Raw genomic sequence first — 14,087 nt, forward strand, 5'->3', positions numbered from 1 at the left:
CTCCATTGGGTCAGTGATGGCATCCAACCATCTCACCCTCTGTCATCCCCTTCTCCTCCTGCCCTCAATCTTTCCCAGCATCAGGGTCTTTTCAAATGAGTCAGCTCTTCGCATCACGTGGCCAAAGTATTAGAGTTTCAGCTTCAACATCAGTCCTTCCAATGAACACTCAGGACTAATTTCCTTTAGGATGGACTGGTTGGATCTCCTTGCAGTCCAAGGGACTCTCAAGAGTCTTCTCCAACACCATAGTTCAAAAGCATCAATTCTTCAGCACTCAGCTTTCTTTACAGTCCAACTCTAACATCCATACAGGACTACTGGAAAAACCATAGCCTTGGCTAGATGGAGCTTTGTTGACAAAGTAATGTCTCTGCTTTTTAATATGCTGTCTAGGTTGGTCATAACTTTTCTTCCAAGGAGTGTCTTTTAATTTCATAGCTGCAGTCACCATCTGCAGTGATTTTGGAGCCCATAAAAATAAAGTCTGACACTGTTTCCCCATCTATTTGCCATGAAGTGACAGGACCAGATGCCATGATCTTCGTTTTCTGCATGTTGAGCTTTAAGCCAACCTTTTCACTCTCCTCTTTCAGTTTCATCAAGAGCCTCTTTAGTTCTTCACTTTCTGCCATAAGGGTGGTGTCATCTGCATATCTGAGGTTATTGATATTTCTCCCAGCAATCTTGATTCCAGCGTTTGCTTCTTCCAGCCCAGCTAGATCAATTAGATCAATTTTATTTTACCCTTAACAAGGAGTAATTTTATTTCTTTTTATTACCTCGTTATGGTGACTATAACCTACATCTCAATATTAAATAGATGTCTAGTTTTACTAAAATTTTCAGTATGCTACTGAATCCAAGTCTTGTTTAATTTGCCTTACTTTTCTACTTTCTTTTTCCCCCCCTACTTACTTAAGGGACAATATGCCATTAAGTTGAGGTCATACTTTTTGAATATGTATTTGATCTATGAATTTAAAAATTATAAATAAAAAAATATAGGTGCTTAGTCCATTAAAAAAAAAAGTTTCACAGCAAAAGCTAGACTGGTGTTTGAATAACATCTAGATGTCATACACGCTAGTCAAGTTGAATATAAAATTAATCATCACAAGTCCACGTCTTGTCAATTTGGCACCCACAGAAACTCAAACCATTCCTATCCTCCAAATAAAGACAAGGAGGATGCAGATTCCTTGGGTGATGGTCACTCTTCTGCTTGATATCCTACAACCAAATACTATGATATATGGGGACTTCCCTGGTGGTCCAGTGGTTAAGACTTCACCTTCCAATGATGTGGGTTCAATGCATGATCAGGAAGCTAAGATTTCACATGCCTAGTGGCCAAAATACCAAAGCATAAAACAGAAGCAAATAGTATAACTTTAATGATATATAGTGAATAAATATTAAGATGTTAAGTCAGCTTTTTTTTTTTTTTTTTTTGGCTGTACTAGGAAGGAATGATGCTAAAGCTGAAACTCCAGTACTTTGGCCACCTCATGTGAAGAGTTGACTCATTGGAAAAGACCCTGATGCTGGGAGGGATTGGGGGCAGGAGGAAAAGGGGACAACAGAGGATGAGATGGCTGGATGGCATCACCGACTCAATGGATGAGAGTTTGGGTGAACTCCGGGAGATGGTGATGGACAGGGAGGCCTGGCGTGCTGCGATTCATGGGGTTGCAAAGAGTCAGACACGACTGAGTGACTGAACTGAGTTCACTGAGTTCAGTGAACTGAACTGAATTAGGTGACTTATAGGATTAGTTCCCTAACCAGGGATTGAACCTGGGTCACTGCAGTGAAAATGCAGAATCCTAACCACTGAACTATCAGGAACTACTGAACACTACTTTTGTTATATAAGGGGATGAAAGAAGGAAGATAAAGATATTGAATATACACACATATTCATGGCAAAAGAAGGAAGAAATACTTATGACATTACAGGTTACTATCCTCGTTTTTCGGAGAAGGCAATGGCACCCCACTCCAGTACTCTTCCTTGGAAAATCCCATGGACGGAGGAGCCTGTTAGGCTGCAATCCATGGGGTCGCTAAGAGTCGGACACGACTGAGCGACTGCACTTTCACTTTTCACTTTCATGCACTGGAGAAGGAAATGGCAGCCCACTCCAGTGTTCTTGCCTGGAGGATCCCAAGGATGGGGGAGCCTGGTGGGCTGCCGTCTATGGGGTCACACAGAGTCGGACACGACTGAAGTGACTTAGCATAGCATAGCATCCTCATTTCTATATGGTCATATAACCACAACTAGTATGTATCTCTTCTGCAACCCATTCCAAACTCCTTTGGTCCTCAGTACCACTTCAGACATTCCCTTTTTGTTCCCTGGTAGGTGAGCAAGCATTCATTCCTGAAGGGTCTGGGCTGTGAGTTGTCCTGCCTAAGTCAGGCTGTTATAGTTTTCATGGACTTTACTCATGGGTCGCAATAAGACGCCTTCAGGCACCTCTGCGTTCCAGACGCACACTTCCTTTGTGCAAGTAGCAGTGGGAAGTGTCGTCCAATGTGCTCCTGGCATCAGACTCAGCCACCAGAGCCAGCACACTGACTCTCTCCCTGTTGATTCAGTCTGAGCTGTCATTTGATGATTCCGAGCATATACGGCTTCCTGAGAAATCTCTTCCTGGCCCTACAAGGACTGCCCCAAGCAACGCACCAGGGCCCCCGGACACATGTAAGGGTCATGCCAACCAGGGGCCTCTCTGCTGAGACTGTGCTGGTCAGGGGGGTCCTGGTGGCACTGATGACAAATGCCATGAGGACCTGCCTGACTCCCGCCCCTTCTGAGAACAGCCCTGCTAACTGACCTGTGGGGACACGTGACCCCACCAGGTTGGGGCAGTCAGCGTCCCGGCAGAGGAGTCAAGAACACGGACCTCAGGCTGAGCCTGAGGGTGCTGAGCACCGAGATGAGGGCTGGTGTTCAGAGGGACACCGCTTCTATCCCTCTGGTCCCTGCTACATACACAGATCAGGCAGGAGGAGGACGGGCCAGCAAACTGCAGGGCCCGTGGGGAGCAGGAAAGGTGACTCCTGTGACCTCCTGATCAGCCAGAAACCAGGAGGAGGCTACGGTCCCCACAGGTCTAAGAGCTGAGCACGTACCCAGGGAGACCAGGAGCCCGCAGGTCTCCAGCATCACCTCCCGGAACAGGGTCCTCTGGTCCAGGTCAAGTTGTCCCCACTCCTCCTGGGTAAAGGTCACGGCCACATCCTTGAAGGTCACCACCACCTGAAGAGTCAAACACAGCAACATTGCTGAGTGCACTTGGGTGGGATCAAGCCTGGCACTGTGTTGCTGGTGAAGGTGCAGAGACCCAGGCCTGAATTACCAGGCCTGCTGATGGCCAAGTTGTGTGCTGGGTTCCAGGGGGAAGCAGATGCAGCCTTGGGACATAAAGCAGCTGTGGCTGAGAGGAAAGCCTCAGGTGGAGGAGGCCACGGGAGGTGGCACAGACAGTGGTGTTCCACGAGGTCTGGGGGCAGTAAGTGCTCTGGGAAAAATGCTCGAGATGTAATTCCAACAATGGCCACAGTGGCGACAGCACCTGAGCTGCCCTCACCCTGTCTGAGCGCCTGCCCAGGCTGAGGGCTTCACACGCTGACGTGCAAGGGACTGCAGATCCCTTGCTCTGGGCCAGAGATCCGGGGTTCACATGAAGGGTCTGAAGTCTGACGCTCGCTGGCAGCGTGACCGTAGGCACAACATCTCGTCATTTCTCCAAGCATCAGCGTCACCATCAATCCTATGCTCATTCCCACTGCGCCGAGATTCTGAGAACTAAAGAGAAAATAACATGTTCACACACCAGATGCGGGAGGGCTGGCACAGTGAAGTGTGCCATGTCCTTTTTGACTTTTACTAACCCCCTCACTCGGCCCACGAGGTAAAGGCCATCATCAACTCTGTGTCTCAGGCAGAGGCCTGAGGTCCAGGCAGCTCCAGCAAGTCAGCCACAGGGAATTCCCTGATGGTCCAGTGGTTAGGACTCCATGCTTCCACTAGAGGCCACAGGTTTGGTCCCTGCTTGGGGAACTAAGATTCCACATGCCTTGCAGGAAAAAAATAAAAAAAAAAAAATAAAAAAAGAAGGAAGGAAGGAAGAGAGGGAGAGAAGAAGGAAGGGAAAGAAAGTCAGTCACAACCTCAAATTTAAGGAAGGATGTAAGATTTGAACATTCAGCAAAAGATGGCAGAGAGTTTCCAGAAGATGGGCAGGTGGGAGCCAGGGGTATCTCAGCCAGAGGAAAATGGCCAGGAAAAGACTATCCTAAGAGGAGACACTGAGGCACAGGGAGAGGGGAGAGACAGCCCTGCAGAGATCTGGAATCAGACAAAATGAAATGCAAGAGCAAAGGCTGTACACTGGGCAGGAATGAATGCAGTGAGCAGGGAAGAACAGAAGGGGGAGAAGTGTGGAGGTAAGCAAGGGGCAGAGCTAGTATAGCCCTGTGGGCCATAGTTGGGAGAAAGACTATTATAAGTGTGGCCTGAGCACCTGAGTGGGAGACCCATTCATTCACTCAACCATTTGTTGAGCACCTTTTACAGGCTCAGCTACTCTGTCTTAGCAGAGAGCAGCAATAGGTGCTCACACTCTGGGACTGGAAAGAGATCCTAAACAAGCAACTAAATAAATGGGCACCACCATGTCAGATGCTGGGAAAGACTGAAGGCAGGAGGAGAAGGGAATGAGAGAATGAGATGGTTGGATGGCACCACCGACTTGATGGATATGAGTTTGAGCAAGCTCCAGGAGTTGATGATAGGGAAGCCTGGCGTGCTGCAGTCTGTGGGGTCGCAAAGAGTAGGACACGACTGAGTGACTAAACAACAACAGCCATGTCAGAGGACCTAAAGGTTCTGAACTCAAGAAAACAGAGATGACTGAGGTGACTGCCTGCTTGTGATTGGGCACCAGGGAAAGCCTCTCTCCGGACAGCGAACGGGAGCGATTCTGAAATAAAGTGAGGAAGGGAGTCAAGTGGGTGGGAAAGTAACAAATAAGACAAGTTCTGACAGTGATCAGGACTATGATGGGGGCACTCAGGGCGATGGCTATGCAGTTACCCAGGACCTCTTTTGTTTTTATGTCCAAAAGGACCCACATTCCTGTACACCATCATACCTGACCATTTGAACAGACTCACTTGTCAAATATAACCAAACCACAAACAGGAAGATAGATTCACGACTGTCAGGGGGAAGCTAGTTTCACTGGCTGTAAACTGAAAGGTAAATTCCTTGGCCTTCTGGGCTCCTGGACTGTCCTTACACCTTCTCTGTCCTAGTAGAACAGCAATCCCCAAAGTGCTGCAGACAACTGCTGTTCTTCCCCATCCCAGTCCTTATCTTTATAGAGGATACAGGACAGGGAAGCCCAAGGGTCAGATTCCCCCAGGGATGAGCCTCTGCCATCAACATAGGCTCAGGAGGCACCTCCATGAAAAGAGAGCCAGAGTGATGCTCCCTGGACCGCACTGGACACGGGAATACACGTCAGGTATCTCACGCGCGTTTTCTATTCTTTCAATCCAGTTGGAGGAACTTTAATATAAAAGCCAAGGGCAGCAGGGAAAGTTGCTCAAGGTCCTACACTCGGGAAGGGGTGTGCCTGAGACATACAGAACGGTCTCCGGACTGTGGGGTGTGCGCTTTGCCCTAGGAGTCCTTCCACACCAGCGGCATGGTGTCAGGGGGATTCTAGAAGACACTTCCTCTCCCTTTTACACCGTGCCCCAATCACTGACAAAAAAGAATCCGCTTACCAATGCAGGAGTCGCGGGTTCGACCCTTGAGTCAGGAAGATCCCCTGGAAGTGGAAATAGCAACCCAAATCCCGTTTACAGATCCTAGCGAGTGCGGGGACACCAGCCTCAAAACGAAAATCCCGCTCTGGCAGCGCAGGAAGTCTGGCCTCTGACCATGCGAGCCGGCAACGCCCCTTTCATTGACGTCATCAGCCTGGCGCTCTCAAACGGAGCAGAAGCTTCTGGGTAGTTCTTTTTCAGCATCCCTCCAGGAGAAAGGTGTCTCCAGAGGACCCTGGGGCCCAGAGGTCTGGAGAAGAGCTGGCGGAGGAATTGCAGAGGCTCTAGTGAAGGAGGCGAGGCATGGAATGTTCCTGAAGGCGTCCCTGTTGTGTTTTCTGCCTCTTGTCTTTTAAGACCCTTGTAACATAAACTTTTAAATTTTTAAAATTTATTTTTAATTGGAGGATAATTGCTTTACAATATTGTGTTGGTTTCTGCCATACATCAACATGAATCAGCCATAGGTATAGGTATGGCCCCTCTGGCTTGAACTTCCCTCCTTCCATCCTATCTCACCCCTCTAGGTTGTCACAGAACACAGGTTTGAGTTCTCTAAGTCATAAAGCAAATTCCCAGTGGCTGTCTGTTTTACATATGGTAATGTATGTTTGTATTATAAAATATTTAAGTTAAATATTCTTCTGCCTCAGCGTTCCCGCAGACTGGCTGTAGGCACCCCGCCCGGGTGACCAGATACACAAGAGTGATGCAGCTGTGGCCCCAACTCAAGCTTCCCTTATCTTCCCCTGTGACCTAGTGATATTCCAACCCACCAGTGAAATCCCCATGAAATCATGACTGTTGCCTGTGTACACTGCCCTGATCCCCAGAAATAGCACTCATCTAGGGGACCCCACTCTTCTGGTTTGTTAGCAGCCCCCCACCCCCAGGTGCTGGTCCCCATAGACTGTAGCCGGTCAGGCTCCTCTGTCCATGGGATGCTTCAGGCAAGAATACTAGAGTGGGTTGCCATTTTCTCTTTCAGTGCATCTTACCAACCCACGGATGGAAACTTCCTCTCTATGTCTCCTGCATCCACAGGCGGATTCTTTACCAGCTGAGTCATCGGCCCTCTTTCAAGCCAGGGATACTGAGGGAATAATAGGAACGCAGTCGCAGGGGTTGTTTATAAGCATACCCAACTTCTGCACTGACGCAGGAGCCCCCTAGAGTCACCTGAAGGAACTCGCATTTTATCAATGAACTTCTTCCCACACCCGCCCCTCCTGCCTGCTCCGGGGGGCCGTCGGAGAGAGGACGGCCGCTTTCTGCTGTCCCCTCGGGAAGCCGGCCTCCAGTGAGGAGTACGTTTGGCACCCGTTTGCTCGGCTCTCGTTGGACACCAGCCACCGAGCCAAGGGCCGAAGAGCTCAGAAACAGCCGGCGCGAGGAAGGGACCGTTCTCACTGGGACAACAGTGCGCGCGCTTCCAGCACGTCCAGCGCTCCGAGAAGCCTCCCTTCCCAGCGAAGGAGTGACCCCCAAGCTGCCGGCCCCTCTAGCCCAACCTTCCTGAGCGTGGTCTGGAGAGCCCGCGGTGGAAGTCAGCCAGGGAACGGCAACAAGAGAGACTGTCTTGGTCCTGCCAGCGCAGGCGAAGCGGGAGGACGCCACGTGGTGACAGGCGAGAGGAATTCGGGGGCGGAGCCCGGGGGCAGCGGGCGGTCTCTGCCTTTCCGCCCACGGCTGGGCTGCTCGAAGTGCGGTTGGCAAGAACCAGTCGCGGCCGCCTAAGTTTATAACAGTGTTTTATGAATGAGCCCCTACGTCACGGAAACCTTTGCGGCGATAGAAGGGTGGCGGGCGGGTCCCAGCATTTCCGCGGCCTCCTTGCCGCTTCCCTATCATGGGAATGTCTAAGCAACGGAGTTAGGATACCGTGAACCCCTGAAATTGACCGCTCTCAAGACACCACGGTAGCTCAGCTGGTAAAGAATCCACCTGCATTGTCCGAGACCCCTGTTCGATTCCTGGGGTCGGGAAGATCCCCTGGAGAAGGGATAGTCTACCCAGTCCAGTATTCTTGGGCTTTCCTGGTGGCTCAGCTGGCAAAGAATCTGCCTGCAATGCGGAAACTTGGATTCGATCCCCGGGTTGGGAAGATTCCCTGGAGAAGGGAAAGGCTACCCACTCCAGGATTCTGGCCTGGAGAATTCCATGGACAGTGGAGTCTGGCAGGTTACAGTCCATGGGGTCGCAAAGAGTCGTACAGGACTGATCGACTTTCACTTTCACTTTTTAAGACTTCAAGGAACACCGTGAAACCTGCTGATGTAGAGTTCCAAATCTGGACATCCTCCTGAGCTGCATAGTTTAAAGTTAGGAATTGAGAACAATCGTGATCAGGTGTTTCATTTTCCTTCTCAGGAAGGAAAGTGGCAGGATTTAAATTTCCACAAACTTTAAGTTTAGTTACTGGTCCTTCTAACAACAATGACTGATACTTAAGCCTACTGTCTGTCATCCAAATATTAACCTTAGAATTTAAGATTCCACTCACATCATGAGAAGTCAGTACAGTAAGGTTTCGTCCATTAATTATTTTTAAAGCTTCAGGTGCTAATAAAGCCGCTGCCCCAATTACTCTTAGGCAGTGGGGCCACCCACGTGAAACTACATCTAATTCTCTGCTTACATAAGCAATAGTTTGCTGGTGAGGCCCTCGGGGTTGTGTCAAAACTCCCAATGCCACACCTTTTCTTTCAGTGACAAACAAATTAAATTCTGACCCTGTGGGCAAGCTCAGAGCTGGAGCTTGCAGGAGAGCAGTCTGAAGAACCTTAAAAGCCTTTTGAGTTTCTGGAGACCAAACCAGTTTGTCGGTTTGGGCCTGCTGAGTTTAAGCTATAAGTTTATATAAAGGCTGGGCAAGTTCCCCATAGGCCAGAATCCAAATGCGACAGTGACCTGTGATTCCCAAAAATCCTCTCAATTGTCTTAAAGTCATAGGTAGGGGATGATTTAGTATAGGTTTAATTCTCTCAGGGCCTATGGCCCTAGTCCCTTCTGATATGATTAGGCCCAGATATCTAACTGATTGTTGACAAAGCTGAGCCTTTTCTCTTGATGCCTTGTAACCACAGCCTGCCAGAAAGTTGAAGAAATCTTCTAAGGCTCGCGAACAAGTTTCCTCTGTCTCAGCACAGAGCAAAATATTATTTACATATTGTAACACCACTGCCTCAGAGCTATTAAAGTTTTGTAGATCCCATGACAAACTTTGTCCAAATAAGTGAGGACTGTCACAAAATCCCTGAGGCAAAACTGTCCAGGTTAACTGAGAAGCTGGCTGTGTAGGGCCTTCAAAAGCAAATAGAAATTGACTTTCTTCCACCAAAGGCACTGAATAGAAGGCATCCTTTAAATCAATTACTGAGAAATCTTTGGCCCGTTCAGGAATTTCAATAGAGTATAAGGATTAGTCACCACGGGGTGTAAAGGAACTACAGCCTCATTTATTATTCGTAAATCTTGAACTAGTCTCCATTTACCATTCGATTTCTTTATACCCAAAATAGGAGTGTTGCAAGGACTGTTACAGGGAATTAATAGTCCCTGCTCCTTTAAATTTTCGATGATGGGTTTTAACCCTTCCTTAACCTCAGGTTTCAATGGATACTGCTTCTTATGTGGGAATACGTGCGGGTCTTTGAGCTTAACAACTACAGGAATAGCATTTTGTGCTCGACCCACAGATTTTCCATCAGCCCATACTCTAGGATTTACATTTTGTTCAACTAAAGGAAGAGAAAGGGAGGGCTCCATATTCATGAAAACAGAGGCATGGACCTTGCTCAGTATATCCCTTCCCAAAAGGGGTGAGGGAGATTCTGGCACAATCAGAAACTCGTGTGAAAACAGCACAGAATCCCAGTTGCAAGATAAAGAATAACTGAACTAATATCTTTTGGCTCGTCCAGACAGTCCCATTACAGAAGCGGATTGGGAAGAAAGTGGGCCAGGGGCTTCAGTAAGCACAGAATAAGTTGCCCCAGTATCTGAAAGGAAATCGACGGATTGGCCCCCCCACAATTATTAATACCCTGGGTTCCTCAGGTGTTATTAGGACGGGAGCTTGTGTGGGGACCCCCAGGCACCTTCAGTCATGATTGTCTTGAGAGTCCGACACCGGAGACCTACGCCTCTGGGGGTAGTCTCTCTTCCAGTGTGGTCCTTTGCAGACCGGACATGGAGCCAGGGGCGGCTTAGATGCCTGATGGCAATCCCGCTTGAGGTGCCCCTCCTTTCCACAGTAATAGCAAGCCCATCCCTTTTCACCTGGGCCCCTCTGGGCATTTTTCTCAGGCTGTTTAAGAACGTTTTACATAGCCATGGCGAAGGCTTCCGCCTTTTCCTTTGTCTTTTTTTGCCTTTCTTTCTTTTCCTCATATTCCCTACCATAATAGACTGTCTGAGCCAGTTGTAACAGAGTATCTAAAGACTGATTTTGTCCATACGCCCATTTTAATAGCTTACGGCGGATATCTGGAGCCGACTGAGAAATCTATCCTTTAAGATCAATCTCAGTGAATCTGCGAAGGCCTTCTCTCAGTCTATCTAGGAATTTACCAGGAGCTTCCTTCTCCTCCTGTTCTATGTCTGCCAATTTGCCAGTTTAAAGGCTTAGAACACGCCTGCCTAAGTCCTTCAAGAATACATCTAACAAAATGACTCTGATCCCATCTTCCTTTAGCTGTGTTGTAGTCCCAGTCTGGTTCTATAGTTGGGACCGCCTGATTCTCAGTGGGGAGGGCCGCTATCTCGTTCTCCCTCTTCCCTACTGATTCATTACCAAGCCATTCATCTCCATAAGCAACCACTTTTTCCAAAACTCGAGTCTTTGACTCGGGAGTCAGCGTTTGTCCCAAGATGTACATCACATCCTTCGAAGTGAGGTCATAAAGCAGAGTAACACCTTTAAAAGCTCTAATATATTTTTCTGGGTCCTCTAAATAGTCTCCCAGATCCTCCTTGGTTCTTTGTATTTCTTGATAAGAAAAAGGCTTATTAACTCTCACAGACTGATTATTTCTCCCGGTGGGTATTTCATAAAGAGGCAACAGCTTGTGTGGCTGTTCCTCAGTCTCTCTGGCTGCTCTGCGCATATGATCCCAGGGATAGATTGGAGAAACCTGTTTTTCTTTTTCTCTTTGTCTCCTGTCCTCCATCTCATCTCTTACTTCGATGGTCTGAGTTTCTACTGAAACCAGAGTAGTCTGAGGTCGTACTGAGACAGGAAATGTTTGGACCTCCATGTGGGCAGTCTGAATCTCAGTTTGGATTTCCAGGTACGGGGGCAAAGTAAGAGGACAGGAGGGAGCTGAAGGTTTCACGCCCAAATCTATACCCTTAGGATATAAGTCGGGCATATTTCGCAGAGAGAAAAAGGGCAACACATATGCTACTTCTACCTATTTCCCTTGTTCCTTACAGAACTGGTCTAATTGTAGAACAGTATTATACTTAAGAGACCTTCCAACTGGCCACCGTTCGCCATCCTCCAATGGATACCGTGGCCATGCAGTATCACATAGGAAGACCAGGTGTGTCTTCTTTAAGCCCTGGGGATCAAATCTATCCCAGTTTTTCAGGATACAGTTCAAAGGAGTGAGGCTGGAATTGTTAGGTCCCATCTGTAAGAGAGAAAAAAAGCGACCAGCGCCATTTTTTCTACCAGAGGCATCCCTCCCTGCTCTAGATGGGGGTGTAGACAGACGTTACACCAAAAGCTTTTCCTTCCTGGTCGGACTTAGTCTGTCCCTTACCGACGCAGGCGCAGTCCGCGTCCCTCCCCGTTCTACCACCGAGATGGGGTGGGGATGTACCAGGGGTAGACTTGATAGCATCCCTACTTGACGTCCAGCTCTTCACCTTTAACCTTGCTTGCCTCTGATGTCACCCGGGGTGAATCAGAATAACCTTCCGGAATGCCTCCCAAGCTAAGACTACTAGGGGAAACATTCGTCACCTGAGTGCCTGTGCACGACCCTGAGTATTTCCTGACTACAATAAGACCGACAGGAACATAAAACTGAGATGTTCTTTCCAAGCATCACCACACCAGTATAACAGCCTCCTCTGATCCACTAAGAGCCAGCGTTACCAAAGAAAAAAAACCCCATCGCAGTCCCAATCTGAGTAACCTTCAACCTCAGAGATGTTCTTGGAGCTAGAGCTCCATCTAGCTTCTGAACTTCCGATTCCTAGCGAGGCTAGGCGCTTTCTTGAATACCAATCCAAGTTTGGGACCTAAGCCGCAGTACACAATAACAGTATAGATCACAAGTCCCTTGAAAGTCTATGATCCGATAGATTAGGTTAGTACTTCTAATTCCCAAGGAGTTATGAAATGGTCAAAGAGACTGAAAAGTTTGACCGAGAAAGGAGAGTTCGGTCCACCCACTTTGCCCATTTCTGGTCAGTTCCCGAAGGAGATATTGGGTGCCTCTTGGCATTGGCAGGTCGGTATAACACTCCGACAGGTTTCTGCCATAAGCCGTATGAGATCACCATGGAACCGCAGAGCAGGGCTCCTTGCTTGCTTCATGCAGGGCATGCCATTCATTCACACAAGCACACGGTAGAGTTAGTTAAAGCACAGCAGAAAACGTGTTCGCTAAGAGAACAAAGAACTAAAGCTCCAAGCATCCTTACCTTGTCCTGAAGGATCCCGGACGAGCCCCCAAGATGAAAGGTTGTTGTTGAATCCCGCGAAGACACCGGGATTCTTGGCCCCCGGAGGAGAAGAATTCAATCCGGGGCCAGAGACGAGGCTTGATCACTCAGAGCTTTTGTGGAATAAAGTTTTATTAAAGTATAAAGGAGATAGAGAAAGCTTCTGACATAGGCACCAGAAGAGGGCAGAAAGAGTACCCGCTTGCTAGTGGTAACAATGAAGTTATATAATCCAAAGAATGTCTGGAGGTTGTAAAGACCTCATCAGACCACAATTTACATTTTAAGATAACACTGTCCTCAGGCAGGATACATCCTTGTAAAGACCAGGTCTACTCCCATAATTTACATTTTAAGATAACAGAAGGTTTAATCCAGAGACTGTCCTTAGGCAGGATACATTATTGTTATATAATCCTAAGGAATGTGGAGAAAGAAAAAAAGTTTGTCCTTTCTTCCTCCTTGAGAATTCCAGACCCCTCTCTCCTTGGGGACCCCTAGACTCCCTATCAACCTGCCTAGGAAATGACTCTCTCAATAGCATCAAACCCAGCATTTCCTTTGAGTAAAGATGACACATCACTGCGGAAGAGTAAGTGAAGTTCCAGCACATCTTTGTTCGACAAATGCCTTTTATTTATTAATAAAAAGGAAAACATCAGTCAACATCCATTTCAAAATAAGCAACTGGTATTAATAGTCATTAAAAAAGATATATAAGTGGCAAATAAACAGGAAAAAAGTGCTTGACATCATGAAACATCAGAGAACTACAGTTAAAAAACTACAGTGAGATGCCATTACACCCCACCAAGACAGCTGAAATTAAACAGAGTGACAATACTGAGTACTGGCAGGATGGGGAAGAACAGGAGCTCTCATATACTGTTGATGGGAACACAGAAGGATCCAACCAGTTTAGATCACACTTTGGCGGTTTGCAATTCATATATTCTGAAGTACTGGCACAAGAGAACTAAAACACATATTCATAAAAGAATTGCATGCTTATGTTCATTGGAACTTTATTTCTAACAACACCAAACTGGAAACAACCCAACTGCACATTAACAGATAGATGGATAAACATAAATCCTAGACAACGCAAACTAAGTTATTGTTGAAGGTAGTGGCATCCTATAGGCTTGGGAAGGACAATGAGAGATTGTAAAAGGACATGAGGTAAATCAAGGTTGTGTTCATCATCTAATTCTGATGGTTTTATGACTTTATATTATAGCAAAAATTTTCAAACTATACACCTTAAATATGTATACTGTATGTCAATTATGCCTCAATAAAATTTCTTTTAAAAATGGTTCAAAATTAAAACAAAACAAAACAAAACCCAGACTTCCCACTCTTTCTGGAAACCAGAAGGTTTAACAACTCAATACTGCTGTTGCTAAGTCACTTCAGTCGTGTCCGACTCTGTGCGACTTCATTGACGGCAGCCCACCAGGCTCCGCCGTCCCTGGGATTCTCCAGGCAAGAACACTGAAGTGGGTTGCCATTTCCTTTTCCAATGCATGAAAGTGAAAAGTGAAAGTGAAGTCGCT

At 47.3% G+C, this 14,087-nt stretch overlaps 1 long non-coding RNA gene and 1 other non-coding gene across 3 annotated transcripts; both read right to left on the minus strand.

The window, feature by feature from the left end:
* Window positions 1-1,461: 1,461 nt before the first annotated feature.
* LOC129631032 (uncharacterized) lies at window positions 1,462-12,306 on the minus strand. 2 transcript variants are annotated; one of them, XR_008703856.1, is made up of 3 exons: window positions 9,951-12,306; window positions 3,603-3,820; window positions 1,462-3,271 (listed from the first exon to the last, which is right to left on the minus strand). It is a non-coding gene; the product is annotated as an uncharacterized LOC129631032 (long non-coding RNA). The 2 variants fall into 2 exon arrangements; XR_008703857.1 differs by lacking the exon at window positions 9,951-12,306 and adding an exon at window positions 5,809-6,115.
* On the minus strand, window positions 1,780-1,851 carry TRNAE-UUC (transfer RNA glutamic acid (anticodon UUC)). The gene has a single exon. It is a non-coding gene; the product is annotated as a tRNA-Glu (tRNA).
* Window positions 12,307-14,087: the final 1,781 nt, after the last annotated feature.

Source organism: Bubalus kerabau, chromosome 17 (assembly GCF_029407905.1).
Source record: "Bubalus kerabau isolate K-KA32 ecotype Philippines breed swamp buffalo chromosome 17, PCC_UOA_SB_1v2, whole genome shotgun sequence".
In the NCBI taxonomy this organism is placed as follows: domain Eukaryota; kingdom Metazoa; phylum Chordata; class Mammalia; order Artiodactyla; family Bovidae; genus Bubalus; species Bubalus kerabau.